The sequence below is a fragment of the Pipra filicauda genome, unplaced genomic scaffold, assembly GCF_003945595.2.
Source record: "Pipra filicauda isolate LSUMZ 115617 unplaced genomic scaffold, ASM394559v2 scaffold134_size1991817_pilon, whole genome shotgun sequence".
NCBI lineage: Eukaryota > Metazoa > Chordata > Aves > Passeriformes > Pipridae > Pipra > Pipra filicauda.
Genome location: NW_024103818.1, coordinates 1,854,569 through 1,871,386, shown reverse-complemented (window position 1 = coordinate 1,871,386; position 16,818 = coordinate 1,854,569).

The following is a 16,818-nucleotide window of genomic DNA, read 5'->3' as shown; positions in this document are numbered from 1 at the left end:
AAAAAGGTGTATCTCCCTGATAAACAATGCTGGAAAACAGGTAACAAAGGATGAGGAGAAGGCTCAGATACTGAAAAACTTTTTCACCTCAGTCTTCACTGGCAACCTCACTTCCCACACCTCTTGAGTGGATGGACACCAGAATGAGTACTGGGGGAGCAAAGTCCTTCCCAATGTAAGATCAGGTTCATGACCACCCGATAAACCTGTATATACATACATTTATGTGACCTGACGAGATGCATTCCAGTCCTGAGAGAATAGGCTGATGTAGTTGCCAAGCCACTCTCCACAATATTCAAAAAGTCATTGTAGTCAGGTGAAGTCCTAGGTGACTGGAAAAGGGGAAATATTGCACTCATCTTTAAAAAGGGTAGAAAGGATGACTCCGGGAACTATCAACCTGTCAGTCCCACCTCTGTGTCTGGGAAGATCACGGAACAGATCCTCCTAAAAGTTCTGCTAAGGCGCATAGAGGGCAGGGAGGTGGTTTGGGACAGCCAGTACATCTTCACCAAGGGTAAGTCCTACCTGATAAACTTATTTGCCTTCTAGGATGGAGAAACTATATAAGGAGACAAGAAAACGGCTACAGTTGTCATTTATGTGGACTTCTGTACAGTCTTTGGCATGGTCCCCCATAACAGCTCTCTAAACTGGAGAGATGAATCTAACAGTGGACTGTTAGATGGATAAGAAAGTGGTTGGGTGGTCACCTCCAGAGGGTGGTGGTCAACAGTTCAGGGTCCTGAGGGACATCAGTGACAAGTGGTGTCCCTCAGATGTCCATACTGGGACCAGTATTATCTAATATCTACATTAAAGACATAGATGAAGGGATCTACTGCAGGCTCAGCAAATTTGCAGGACACCAAGCTGAAAGGTGGTATGCTATCCAGAGGGCTCTGGACAAGCTTGAGAAGTGGACCCATGTGAATCTCATGAGGCTTAATAAGACCAAGTGACAGGTGCTGTACTTGGGTCAGGACAACCCTCAGTATCAATACAGGCTGGAGCATGAGCAGATCGAGAGCAGCCCTGCTGAGAAGGACTTGGGGATGCCGGTGGATGAGAGGCTGGACGTGAGCCGGCAATGTGACCTTGCAGCCCAGGAAGCCCATCGTGTTCTGGGCTGCCTCAAAAGCACCGTGGCCAGCATGTTGAGGGAGGGGATTCTGCCCCTCTACTCTGCTCTGGTGACACCCCACCTGGAGTACTGCACTGGGTCCCCAGAACAGGAACGACCTGTTGGAGAGAGTCCGGAGCAGGGTCATCAAGACGATTAGAGGAATAGAACTTCTCTTTTATGAAGAAAGACCAAGAGAATTTGGTTTGTTCAGCCTGGAAAAGGGAAGGTTTAGGGGTGACCTAATTGCAGCCTTCCAGTGCCTGAAGGGAGCCTACAAGAAAGGTGGAGAGAGACTTTTTATAAGAGCATCTAATGAAAGGGCAAGGGAGAATGTATTTAAACTAAAAAATGAGAAAAAAATTAGAAAAAAAATTCTTTACTGTGAGGGTGGTGAGGCACTGAAACAGGTTGCCCAGAGAAGCTGCGCATGCCTCATCCTGGGAGATGTTCAAGGCCAGGCTGGGTGGAACTCTGATCAACCTGATCTAGTGAAAGGTGTCCCTGTCCATGGCAGGGGGGTTGGAACTAGATGATTTTTAAGGTCTCTTTCAACCCAAACCATTCTATGATTCTCTCTAGCTACAGGGACCTACATGAACAAACTGTTTCTGCTACCAACTTTTCCAAGCTATTCTGTCTCAGAACAGCAGTATGACTCAGACGTTGATAGCAAAATCAATATTTCCTTGGTTACTTTTTTTAACTATATGTACCATTTTTCCCCACATAAAAAGGATACTATCTCGAGAAAGAACCAGGGATGGGCAGATTATGAGTCTGTATAATCCATACAGTGACTTGGACTGGAATATGTTAAGGGAATATTTTGCAGATGCTTTCACTTCCTCTGATGAAGAAGCCCCATAAACACATTATGAGCATGAAGTTAGCTATTGGGCTGAAATACTCCCTGCTGATTCTTCTGAAGTTGTTCTGTGGTCTGAGGCAGAAATCTCTTCTGTGTCTCTGCTGAGTGGCCCAGAAATGGTAAAGTCCTCAAATAAGTAATGTGTGAATGTATGGTTTGTTGAATATAAACAAGACACACCAATGGGTTTGAGAAAAGACCAGCAAAGAGAAGTCCATTGCTTAGACCCGACTCAACTAAAGAGTGTGGGATACTTCAAAATGGAGACTGAAGCTTTTAGAGACCTCTATCAGTACTTGTCAGTTAAACAGATCACTGATGAAGATAGACATGAAGAAAGAAATAGGAATTATGCCATGTTTTCAAAGGCAGAGAGAAGAATAAGTCATATGGGGAACTGGCATGGTAGTATATTAATGGTGAATATTTTCTATATTTCCTAACATTGGATAGTACCTAAAAGGCTGCCTTAATCTTTACTCTTCACTTTTTACTTTAGCTTCTTAAAGATTTCAGGCATGGAAATAATGCATCTGTGACACTTAAATGTTATATGAAAATTCTTCCACATTAATGGTAAAATTATAGTAAAAAAATAAGATCAGAAAAGAAGAAAAGAAATGGAAGCAAACTACATTTTTTGTGCAAGTCAAGAAGTACATCCATGTCATAGGTATCCAGAAACAAACAGACAAACAACAAAACACGAGAAGCAAGATGTTAGATTTGTAGGATATTTAATTTTTTTTTAATTCTGAACCTTAGACCAGTTATCCAGTTGCCTATAAAGCCATAAGTTAGTGGTATTTTACAGTCACTTCAACAGCACCCCAGACAGGCTTCACATCAAGGCTGTCCCTAGTGAATACTGTGGTTTATCCTTTCAGAAAACCTCAAACCATTTGTGTACTGAATATGTTTGCTCCAGTAACCAGAAAAAATATCCTCTGATGTAAATTGCTCAAAACACGTGTAACAGAGATGGGAAGAGCCTCAGCACTAACAGTACCAAGTTACTGATTAACTAGTTTTCCTCCAAATTTCTAGATAATGTAGAAACAGTCTGCTCCAGACCTGACAGAAATTCACAGGAATCCGTGCAAAGTCCACTGAAGTCCTTCCTTAACTTAAGTGGTACTGTGTTGAACCCAAGATATTTCACATGAAACAAAACGTATTTTGCTGATCAGCTTTATTCCCAAATGAGTCAAATCAATATACCTGCATTTTGGAATGCATCTCTATCTCTTTAAGTTCAGCAGTGGCTTTTTTTTTTTTTATGTCTTTTGATTTTAAGTATCACTCTTTAAATATATTTTAAGTAGCAGTATTTTATACTATTTTCACCTACTTATCTATTGGCTGTAAATACATGTTTAGGTGACAACTGGTAAAGATTCAAACATACGTTTATCCAGATTGGATTTCAACTTCTCTCTCAGTTGCTAACACCTTTTTACTAGTGACCTCTTCCAGCAGATGTCATTATGTTGTAAGCAGCAAACAGAAAGCAGGCAAAGCCTGTACTGCAAAACAGGAGCACCAGGAAATGTTTAGTGCTCTTACTAATTGAATGTGTGCGTATGGAGGGAGTTGCATAGTAAACAAAAACATTAGGTAATCTCTTATTTTTCACACTCTTGCTCAAAATATATTCAAAACATATTTTCAAACCTTGCAAGAACAAAATGAAGAATCTTAAAACACAAAACTACCTCTACATTTAAAATGTGTGTTTGAGCTCAGGTATCTAATTATTTTCTTATGTTATACATATGGATTGTCTTCAATATTACTAAAATTTGACATTGCTGAGATGGAGTGTAACTTATGCTTTCTAAAAAAACAAATGCTATTAAATTTTTAAGACAAAAAGACAAATAGTCTAAATTTCAGTACTATGCGGATTACTCAGATTCAGGGAAAATGCAAGCTTGACAAAATCTGTATTTCTGAAATATGCTATGATACTCCTCAAGTGCAAGTAATGGGGGACATATGGTGAGGTACTATAGCACCTGAAACCAATGGTCTGAGTTCTCATATATTCAGTGTGTGAGGTGGTTCTAATCCACAGACATGTCCTGATTCAGGAGAGGAAATAGTTTATCCTGGAATGTGTGTAGACTTTCCTGCCCCTCGGTTAGTAGATCTCAGAGATTACTATATGATTTCACCTCAGAGATGACTGTACGTTTCCTATAACACTCAACCACCCACTGAGCATCCACAATTGCAAACAAATCTCAGAAAATTAGTTTCCCAAATCAGGACTACTGCACTTGTATTTCAACTGCAGTGGTATGACTGTGGTGTGAGCAGATGATCTTTCACAGTGGAGGCAGGAACATCTAGGAGAGGAGCAGCATTAGCATGAGTGAATGGCAAACATGACAGTCATCCTAAGTTAAGCCATTGCTGATTGCGAATATGCAGCCATACACTGCCTAACCATTACTAGCAGTTATTATATTGTAGTAGTACTCTTGGCTGCCAGTCAGAGATTAGGATTCCCATGGCAAAGCACGTAAAAAGAGAGCCTGGAGGAAGCTGTGGTGTAAGTGAGTAGCTGCTGTGCCAAATACTGATTTCACACAATGCCGCAGGCTTCCCCCACAGCACCTCTAAGCCCTCCAAACCTCAGAATAAAGAGGGTTATTACAGTCACTTAAAGAAAAATAATTTCTCTATGATATAGGCACATGCAAGACTCTTCACAAACAATAACAACCTATGGAAGCAGCAACACCATTTTCTGCAATATTTTTGAACTTGTATTTTAAAGATCAGGAAATTGATTTTATCCTCAAAAGGTAAGTTCTGTGATTTTAAAAGTACACGTTATTCTTTCAGAGGAAGAACATCCCTTCTTCAGCGAAAAATGGAATATACCATTAATTATGCGCCCATGTGTAATGATGGCCTTTTTGTTCCCTTATGCTCTGTTTTGGAGACATTGGCTTCTAATGTCAGCTGGACACACATACACGTCAGCACCTTTTTTTTATATTCTTATTGTAAAATATCAAAAAGCCTTGAAAGAGATATATCTACACACAATTGCAGTGCTGTTCAGTCTGTCCCAGAAGTGCCCCTGAATCACCAGAACATCAAACACTAGTGCATAGCGGAGACTGAGCTGAGCTCGAGATAAGTAGCACAACAGAAGGAAGAATGTGGACTCTGCTCTTGACTTTCACTATCTCTGACATGATACCTGAATTTCAGAACGTGTCATTTCCCACGTGAAGACAAACACGATAGCTTAAACCACACTTCATGATTCAGCAATGGTTGAAAGTAATCTGCTTGGCTTCTGCTGAAACAACCTTAGCAGTGCTCTTGTAAGCAGACAGCATGGCTCAGATCGACTCTGATAAGAGCTGAGAAAGAGAATTCCTGAAAATTCCTCCCTGCCATAAATGAACTAGATGTAGATAAGGAGATTAAAGATGGACATATGGGGTCTACAAAAATGAGGTGCAGAGACAGAACCAGCGTGGCCAACACATCTAGAGAGACTGCAGTAATGACATGCTGATCAACACGCTCTTCAGACTGAAGAACAGAGATCAGCTGATAAAGACACAGACACACAGTCACCCATCACCCTTTGCAAGACTTTTCCTTAAGTTTGAGGTTCAGGAGGATGATATATCATTATCCCATGCCACTCTTACTAACCTGTTATCAGACACGCTATACGAGGAGAAAATTAAAAAGCTTTTCATAAGCAGATGACTCCCCTGGTGTTAAGGCAAAAACATCAAAGTGTTAGATCTCTTTCTCTATGAGAAATATAAGGACTCAACTGAAATCGACTTATATCCAAACACATAGCAGTTTTCAGAGCAGGAAATATTGTCAGATAAAGATTACTATAATTCACCAGATGTTTGGAAACCTTTTCTTGTGAAAAGGAAATTGTTTATCTACAATTAAGATCTTTAGACACATGAGCAGAGCCCTCTCAAACTATGCCTACATTATTGGAAAGGTATTCTTGAAAATGAGTGTGATACCATCCAAATCAGTGATAGAAAACATTAGCTTTCTGGTGAGTTTTCTTCATTGTTTCTACATAATATAAAAAACTTCTACAATTTTTTTCTGCAGCCTTTAAATTACTACTCTTGAGTACTTTCTCCCACTTTGGGTTTAACCTAAGGTATGCATTTTAAAGTAATTACACTTATCCATATTAAATTTCACTAAAATGCATCTGTCCAATCTCTTCCCTTTTCTTGCAGTTTGCTTTCAAGGTATGGCTTTAGACTTGCTTTACCATTGGCACAAGAAAATGACTAATAGAATATGCATTAATACTTAAACGTAGGTGACTGAATTTATTGTACGCGTACGGAACCTGTACTGGAGTGCTTTCAGCTTTGAGCCCATCGGGTTCTCACTGCTGGAGTGTGTATTTCACTTACATACCTTGAACATTCTTCTCCCAGTAAGAGAAGTCATGCACCACACTTCATAGCAAGCAAATAAGGGAGTAGTCAGAATAACATAATTGTAATTTCACAGTGTGGATTTTAAGTCTTGTTTGAAATGGAGGCAGTGCACACTTAAAACTCCCTGACTTCTAACACAGTGTCTCTCAAAAAAATCCATCACCCTTTTAATTTTTAGCTGGCATGCATTAGTAAATAAGTCAGAATGCTTGTGCCTTTTCTGCACTGAGATGCATACAAAATACATAGTCTGACTGCCAATATTGTAAAGTGATTTTCATTGTGTGTTTTACGGAACTGTTAGATATGTTGGATGAAATCGTGGTATCCTTTGAAGTTAAGGAGAGCATTACTGTTGACTTAATGAGACCAAGATTTCTTTTATGTTCAAAGTTAAGCAATGTTATTCACTTTCTTTTTTATTAAAACACACCGCAGAAAGTTAAAAAGTAAATCAGTACTTTCAGTGTTGTATCCACAACATCTAAAGGCCTAAAAATGTCAGTAACTCAAAAATCCCCATAAATGGTTTTGAATGCCAGACACAAAGTTAGATAGAATTTGTATGAAGTCAGAAATATATGAAAGAAAGTGCTTCTTACTGGCAGCAAGTCTGAGTTGCATTAACAAACTCTTATAAAAAAGTTCTATAGAATTTATTTAAAATTAAAATCTATCTTTCTCTAAACTGCTTGCCTCCATGAAATAAATAAAAAAAAAGAAACAGGATTTGTGATTAAATATTATGCCAAAGGATTAAAAAAATAGAAAAAAAAGTCTAGTTCTTTAACGAAGACTATCAGCTTTTAGATTCATTTCTAAGGAAGTCAATTCAACACCTGTAGACTCCTATTATTTATTCTGTATGACATTTCCATAGGGCATATGAGAACATATATATGAGCTATATGAAATATTCCATACTGAGTTATAGCTGTTGTGATATAGAATTTATAAATACCTCAAACATATAAAGGTAGCATTTATTAAGAAATTACTTCAGATTTCAGGATGTTTTAGAGGGTCTTTGTGCTATGATCATGTTTGGACACATTCTGAGATCATTCAACATCTTGTTTCTAGAATGGAAGTTGTAAAGCATTTCTTTCAGTAGAAGTTCATCTGTTTTTGGGAGACAGGAGTATGTGGACACCATCAGTTCAGACCAAGATCCTAAACATTGATTAAGTGTTTCTTGATGGAAAACTAGGATTAAGTGGGTTAATGTCCTTTACATGTCTTATTGTGGTTTAGTATCTGGAAGACAAGGTCATGGCTAATGTTGAATAATTACACAAGGCTGAAAGATGGTAGAACAAATATTTGACACTTCAGTACAATGCTTTTCCTCATTATTAATTGGGTATCATAAAAGCATGTAGAAATCTAGCAATCTCATACTTGGTAAGAAAAATCTACAATAGCTAATCAGAGAGCCCTGAATGCTTAAAATATCTACTGACATCACCACAGCTGAATAGACAACTTTCAGGATGCCTCGGCCAATTGTTTCTCCAGAGGCAACTGAGCAATTGGCTGCTTATAACCAGTTGATGACCAGCCATTACTGAGCTGGAGTATTTGTGCTTGAATGTTTTTGGAGTTCTTTCTGTCAGTTATTCCACGTTCAGAGGATCAACCAATATTCCCAGTTCAGATTAATTTTAGATAAAACATAATATACAAGGGATATCTTCAAGAAAGAGGAGAAATGTAAGTCTAAATGCCTCAAGTTTCCATCTTGTGTTGCCTCAGAAGACAGAAAAATATTTAAGTTCGTATGTCACCCAAAAATCAAAATGCCAGAAAGACTGAGATTACATTATACTATCAATATACAAAAAATTAACTTAAAATGTTAATTAAAAATACACCAAATACAAATACTCAGATTTTTCTTTCATTTTGTATCACATCACTTTCCCCCATTTTTACTCTTTTTTGTCTATTTGCACTATTACACAACATCAATGCAGAAATGCTCACCTATATGTGTAATATAGAATTAAGATGAACCTCACTCATGAAAGCAAGCTATATGGAATCCTATATGCAGCTCAGAGCTACAGTTTATGACTTTAGAGTTGTACTTATGGAGAAGCAAAAAAAAAGGGGCAATGCTTCTTTTCCTTCTGGACTTTACAAACTAATACATATGTTTCCTTCCTATTCTTCTTTTCCTTCTCCTTCTCTAAAACCAAGTCTTTCCAGTTTAATTTTTTGAGTCATTTGACAAGTTCTGTCTCTATATTTAAAATAGGAATTGAACATTTTGCCAATTTGTTTTCTTAAACAAATATCTGTGAGAACCCTGGAGCCATGTACACTATTATAGGTAACCAGAATAATAACATAATGACTTCCACATAGCATTCAAGTTGCTTTACTTATTTTAATATGAAAGAACAAAAGATTTTTAGAATCTGTATGTGCCTGACATTATCAAGGTCCCTTGCATGGAGATATAGAAAATGAGAATAGCTACAATCAATTTATCATGAAAGAATCTCACTCTGCAGTATACAGAGTATAGAGAATTTGTTTGGTATGCAGCAGTATAATGAAGCAGTGAGAGACAGATATTATGCTTTCAGTTTTATTCATATTATGCATAAGAATTCCAAATTTGCTCTTCGGAGGATAAGCATCCTAAATCACCTGTAAAGCATTTGCCTTATCTTTCAGCATTAAAGCAGTAGTAGAAGTACTACTGAGTTCTAAGAAAAAAATTAACTTGCTTAGGTAATCAGTTTAACGTGCTGCAAGTCTTCCAGTGAAATGTTAACTTTTTATACACAGAAGTGCTTGTGAGCACTTAGGCCTAGAAAAGCAAACCCACATCCCCCTCCTTACACCAAATTTTTTTTTTATTTTTTTGAACTGAGTAGAAAATATGTATAAGAAAATGCAACTAAATATACTTCTGACAGCTCAAATGATACATAAATATAAGGGCTGACAAGGGTTGGTTTGTCATTGTAGTTCACTTCGATCAACTCTACATGGTTCTGTAGGACAATGAAATTCAATGCACTTATAATTTCCAAAAAAGTGAGCTCAGATTCTTTTAAAAGCATTTCTATGTGAAAACGGATCATTTACATGCCAAAAGCACTTTTAATGTGACATATTTAGCACATGTATTATTGAGAACGAAAGCTGCTTGAACTTAGTGAATTTTAAAGTCTATAAAATGGCACCCTGCTGAGCAGAAAGGTAGCTGTTCAGTGAATTTCCCCGTTATGTGATTATTTTGAATAATAGACTTGTACATAACTTTTTTATGAAATTAAAGGTATGACATTTGGTTTAGTTCAGTTCTGTAAATTGCACTTTAGAACATAAAGAATGGGCTGATGTATGAATTTGTTGTTCCTCTAAGCAATTTTGCTGATTTTTTAAAGAACTGTTTTATGTTTCATCTATTGAGTAACACATCAAACAGTTATCTTAGTAGATTTAATGAGCATTCGTGTATAGCTTAACACATATGAGGAACAGTCAGGGACCTCAAAAATAAGAATATTGTGTTTAGCCTTGGTTGTCTAGGACTCACCCAGAGTCTGACGCAAGATGGTGACTATTTTGATGAAAAGTCTTAACACTTAGGAAGCATAATTAAGAGAAGCATCTGGAAATATAGAGGCATAACAAATTCATCGTATTTGCTAATATACTCTTTGACTTGATTAAATACACCATATACTTCGCTGTCATGGAATTGCATGGTGCTAACTGCTCCCAGACAAAGAAGAACCAGCAGAAGAATAATTCTTATCCTGCTTTTTTTTTTTTAATCAGGAATAACATAAAGCACATAAATTACACAATAAAAAGTGTCTATGCATGATACGTATATAAATAATCAATATTTTTTTCTGATTAGCCTATGGACAGAGGTTACAATTTTTGCACACAAGCCACCTTCAGTTGAAAAACACCCTCCCTAACAATGGTGCTCTGTCTGCTCAGATTCCTGGCCACTGGTAAGAATTCACCTGACACTAACATGCTACGAGCTACATTACTTGTATCACTAAAGTCCAAAAAGGATCACAATGAGTACCTACAGAATGGCACAGCACACAGCCACTATTAAAGCTAAAGAGTGAGCAGACCACTTGTAGTTATGTGTAGGCTTAACCACTTTGTGGAATTCAGGTCTTTGAAACAGAATCCAGAGCATAAAATGAGCATTTGGGAAAGATAGTCATAACACTTTCTGATTGTAAGTTGTTTGTTCATACTACATATATAGCAATCCATAAATAAGGTGCTTGAAAAGAGTACAGATAATCCTTTCTTTCAGGGATCACTGTGCTTTTAGCCTAAACACCAATACAAAACAAAGACACACCGTAAATTGACTCTGCGTGGAGAGTGATTTGTAAAAACCCCTGCCCTTAATGTCAAAAAACCTTCCCTACCAATTCAAGGTGCAAATATTTCTAGTACTTTTAAACAACTCATGAGCTAGGAAAGAGAACACTAAAACTACTGAAAAAGAACATTCATATAGTCATGTCCCCCCATCCTTTTTTTTATTAAACAGGATGCTTTCAGGAAAGATGTTCAGAGGTATAAGATCAAAATGACAATATTTGATATTACAGAAGACATTATCCTTAACTTGATCACTTCCTGTTCTTCTACGTTTCGTTCCCTTATTGATGAGAGTGAGGAATTATATTTACTTTTGACTTCAAATCTGGTGTGAAACCAGATTGTTATGACAAACACAACAGAAAAGTAGAAATGAAGGTTCAGGAGGCTATATGAATCCAATGGTTTACCTCAACAGGAATGAAACTCTGCTAGGTATGAAAACTGCCCAAAAATTTCAGGGAATTCAGGGCTCCTGATGATAGATGGCACTCTTTTTGTTTAATGCGCCTCTGAAAAGGGCAAAGGACTTACATTGTGGATGGGATAGGTCACTTCCTGAATATATGTCCAAAGGACTGTAGTGGTTTGCCAAATGTATGCATATTTTCCCTTAGTTTATCGCCTAGAATGATGCATTGCAAATTAAACAAAAAAATACTTGAATCTTTTTTCTTTGACTTATTTTCTAATGTGTCATTGAAAAAAAGAGAAGATTTGCAAAATGCAGTAAATGTGTCAGTGAAACAAGAGTAAGAGCTTAAGACTATTCCTTGTTCACTTCTGAAACATAATGTTTTGAAGGTTTTCTCAGTTCATCCCCTATTTTTCGCAATGTGTAGTAATCCAACAGTTACTAATCAGACAAATATGTTGAGGGGGGTGGGGGAAAGGTTGCTTTTAGCAGACAGGTGGCAAGGTTTTAATTTGTAGCTGATAATTTGCTACTGGAAGCTTACCCTGATTAGTCTTCTTATAGCACTAACAGTTTTTGAGGTAGTGTGAATTACCTACTGTGTATGTTTTTACCACCCATTCAGGGATGAAAATGAGTTACAACCTAGGCTTCAATTAAAGCTTGAAATAAGAAAACCTAAAACTTCTTTTATGTCCTCATTTCTGAAGAATAGAATTAGGTGCTTCTGATATTATTGAAATTGTAATTCACACTCCCGGAAATCCAGCAATGGATCTTTCAACCCTTTACAATGAAGCACATTTCAGCTGTTACCCAATTATGTTGCCTTTGCTCCAAGTCAAATCATCATCCAACAGCTGAGAATTGAAACAGACTCCATTTGTGAAAATGAATGGTGTATTTATCTGTAATACAGAATGTTTTTAAGTGTTACTCTAACTGTCATGTAGAAATTAGGATGTTATTGCTTGTTCTATTAATTCTCATTTCTGGGAAACTGATTTGTAGGTTGATCTCATCAGAAAGATATGGTAGGCTTTTCTATCCATATTATATGCAAACCATGCCATAGGCATTACAATGAACAGTATATTGCCTAGAATCTAAGTATCTGGCTTAAAATAAAGAACTCATCACAGGAATCATTATTTTTTCAAAGGGGAATCTATATTACCCTTTCTGTACATTGGTGCTTAATAGTCCACTAATCTCAGATCACTTTCCCACAGGATGATGGGAGCTATAAGGAACTGATAAATCCAAATAACAGAGAATAATATTCCCCTTACCTGGGTGTCCCCATTTTCTCCTAACAATGTACAAATATTAAGCTATTGTTTGGGGCATATTTTAATAAATTATGAGATACAAAGCATCCTTCGCTATTACCCAGGAATCTAACATAACAATTTTCTGTTTGCCACAATAGTGTGAAATCTTATTTTAGGTTTCATTATTGATATTTTTAAGGAGAGGAAAAGTGAGAAAAATTATAAAGTTAAATATCGTTACAATTATTTTATTTTGTCATTGTTAACAGGTTCCCATAGATGATGCAAGACACTGTAACAAGAAACAATTACATGACTGGTACGTGTTAAGGATAGCAGCTAGAAGACAGGACATTCTTCATTAAAATGAAAAAAAAAGTTACCATCAAGGGGTCCAGGAATCATGGGAAACATTCTGGCATACCAAAAGTATTTTTTACCTATTTTTTAGGTGGCCACCCTATGAAAAAAGGGAAGTCACTGCTTCTTAGCTAATGTCAATCACTAGTGAGATTAAAACTAGGAAGAAGCCTATTTGTACTAAGTTCTCCCACCACATCTGTGAATACAGTTTTTAAAGTCAGAGAAGACAAGCAACATACAGGCAAAACAAAGCTAAAGCACTGATGAGTGGCCATTGTCAACTTACATGCTTTATGTTAAAGTGGTATTTTTCCCCTACAATAATTTTGAAGAATCCTACAGAGACTACACAGAAACCTACAGGGTTTAATCTTTGTGAATGTAAAGAAGTCTTTTCCAAGCATAAAAACTGTCCAATACAGATTTTTCTTTCTTCCCTACATCCATTATAATTTCTGCATATTATTCTCTGGTTTTGTGCTAAAAGGACTTATTTAAACTTCCTTTGCCTTTTACCCCTCATTACACTTTCATAGAAGGTTTTGTCATGCAGTCATTGTCAAGTTCTTTTTTTTATTGTAAAAGTGACATTTAGAATAATGAACTTAATTTAATTCCATTTTTGTCATACAAAGATCCAGATTCTCAGCTGCTATAAACTTGTGTATCCTCTCTGAGGTCAGTGCATCTGAACTGTGCAATTTTATTTTAAGAAAGGTGCAAAAACTTCTTCCAAAATATTAAAATTCTATGGAGATTTTGTCCTAGATTCAGTAGACATCTAATTTAGGGGCAGACATGTCCTGTGTTTCCTCTAGCAGACTAGTCATCACTCTGTGAAAACTCTCTCTCTCTCTCTTTCTCCCAGCTGAATGAATGCTTCTGGCATGAAGAGAAACTCCATGGGTTGTCCAAGACCAGGAAAGAATTTAGACCTTTTCTGTTTGTTTTCACAAAGTTGAGGTCATAGCATTGTAGCCATCAAGCTTCTCCAAGGGTATGGTGTTAAAAGATCCTAACTATGTAGGATAGTAAGGGTGCTACCTCTGCCTACTCTTTGCTACAGAAATACTATGATAACATATCATGTGATATGGTCTACCTTATGAAATCGTCTGGGCCAGAAAGCATTAAAGGGATGTAAAAATGAGACTTGAGTTGAACTATTCACTGTGCAACACAGACCTTTGTATTAGCCCTAAAGGAGAAGTTGGTTTATGCTACTCACTTTCTCATCTGTAGCAATTTTTAAGTTTAAATTAATATCTGGTTACAGATTATTTGCAATATATTAATTTTGACCTTTTGCAGTGTATTCTTCAGTGTGACTGGTCATTCAAGTCACATTTTTTCTTCTGCCATCTCCTTTTGATGACTAAAATGTTTTGGACATGATGCCTTAAGGTCCTTTTGATTTTTGATTTTTCTAATTTTTATAAGTAGTTATATAGCAGAATTAGACTTTAGAAGCAGCTGCATTTATTCCCTTACCCTTACCCTTAGCACAGTTACTACACACATTCCCCAACCCTCTCACCCCAATTCCCATACCAATCCTCCTAAATTCCGTTAGAATGTTTAGTCTCTTGCCAAGGTAGGCCTCTTCCGTTTGAGAACATCTAATCCATAGCCTAAACCACAGAGTACACTCAAGAACTGGGTAGCCATATGCCCTCTGTGCTCCGAGGAAGACCGAGTGATGAAGTAGGTGGTCTCAAAAAGACCCTAGGCCCAATTCCCCAGGGGCAGATCGGGGGTGGACCAGGGCAAAAACCAGAGGGTGGAAAAACCTGGGATTGGTTGGAGAGTATTATAAAGTTGTAACAGCTAAGACAGAAGGGGCACATGCATTTTGTAACTTCTGTGCCTTGGAGGCACGATGAAGTCCTTTCCTGATCCCTATCCTTAATTACCTCTAATTAAATTGCCGTGGAGTTTTTTTCCTTAGCTCCGTTAGGCATCAGACATAAGACTATCAAGTTAAGAACTGTGAACAACAGGTATGCAGGTTCACACCTGCATTTTTCTTGTACAAAAGCAGTTATTCAAAACATTCTCTCCAATTCTTGTCTCCTGTTATACTATATTCACCACAGTAGTTCCTCAATGTGCATTAGGTAGTCTCTCCTACTAAGACATATGTACTAAGGCATATGAATAATATCTATTCTGTGTTTATTTTGTACTGCTTACAAACCAGGAAACTCAAGTATTTTTTCAAGCAATGAAGTGTTTTGTATTTTTTACTATTTGTCTAATATTGCAAATATGAGGCCCTAGTACAAGTGAATTTAATGATTTCATAGTTGTTTTAGACTTTAATCACATCTTCAGATTCATTCAATATTGAGATTGTTCTCATAAAAAAAATAGTGATGTTGTATACGCATTACTACAGCAACAAAATCTAGAAGGTTCAATAATAATTTTCTTTTATACAAGTAGACCTTTCCTTTTTCTATTAGGGTATAGGTAGATTTGTTTCTATTGGAAATAGAAAGTGCTGGAGAATATACTACATCTGAAAGGAAATAATCTATTTCTTGTGTTAAAAAAGATATTCCCTTGGTTGATTAAAAAGTATAGATCTGCTTTAGAAGAAACCACTACTAGAATAAAGAAAATTATAGAATATTTATTTTAGAAAGTCTTATTACTAGAAAATCTGGATGCCTCAGCTCATGATTCCCATTTGCAAAACAATCCAGAATGCACCTTTACTACGCACCTTACTTCATGCACTCAAGAGATTAAGTGTCAGTCTAAGTCTATAATTTTTTCCAAGTACTGCACATTGGTCCTGCCACACAGAAACTTGGTAAGCACAAAAATAACCAACTGTCTTGTGCAACACAAAATCCAGCTTGTACAGTGCTTTGAAACATCATGACATTGCAAGGTAATTTACCAGATATGTACAATAATTGAATAATACAGTCTGCAGCTCAAAGTTAATGACGGTAAGCAAAGGGAAAACAAGTGAGTTTTCTCTACTATCAAGGTAGGGAATCTTTCTGTTCTTTAATCTTTTCCTCTCCTGGGGCTGTCAATTGTGCAAAATGGCTTGAAATTATGGATTTTTGTTTCTCATGGACTACAATTTGCTCAGGGACTATTCAAGTAAACAGAGTCATTCAATTTATGATCTGGTTGCTCTTTCCCATTTACAATTCATTTTCTGTAATTGTTATAATATTGATCAAGGAGTGTTTTGTAAATATTCTATGGAGTGGTGGTGTGGTCTATGTGTGGAAAAAGTCAAATTATATCAGTCCACATCTATTTTGCACACAAAAAGATCTGCATGACATTTTTACTTTGATCAAATCATACTTTTGTATATTTTTGAAAAAAAACCAAAAAAGACTACAACCTGACAAACACCACCAGCTGAACAAAACCAGAGTTGTGGCTCTATTGAAGCCACATCTCAGTGCTGCAAGTATTGTACTTTGAACTCTATAGTGTACATAGTTCTCAAAGAGCAAAAAGAAATTTCTGTTGAAACAGAAGTTAAACCAAAAGAGACTCATTTAAAGCTCCTGTTCTGTTCTACTATATTAACACAGAAAAAAAGAGCAAAAAAGAGTGAAAATCGGTACCCAGTAAACGTGGTGTTTACATTTAATACTCTGTAGGTTATCTGTGATGGATATGATTTCCTATGTGCATTTTCCTTGATATTCCCCGCCAAAACTCTCTATGGAATCTATTTCAGCTAAAAACACTGTTAAGTTCTTCATGTGTCTTACCAAGCAGCTCCAAACAGAGGAACATTTAAATTACAGCATGGCTTCCTTCCTAACATATCTATACATGTTAGCATTTGGCAGAGGTCCCCAAAGCAGCATGGTGGGGTGAACACTCTGTCATCTACTGTTACATTTTCAGGTCTGCCTGCAGGTTTAGGGGCTTCACATATGTTT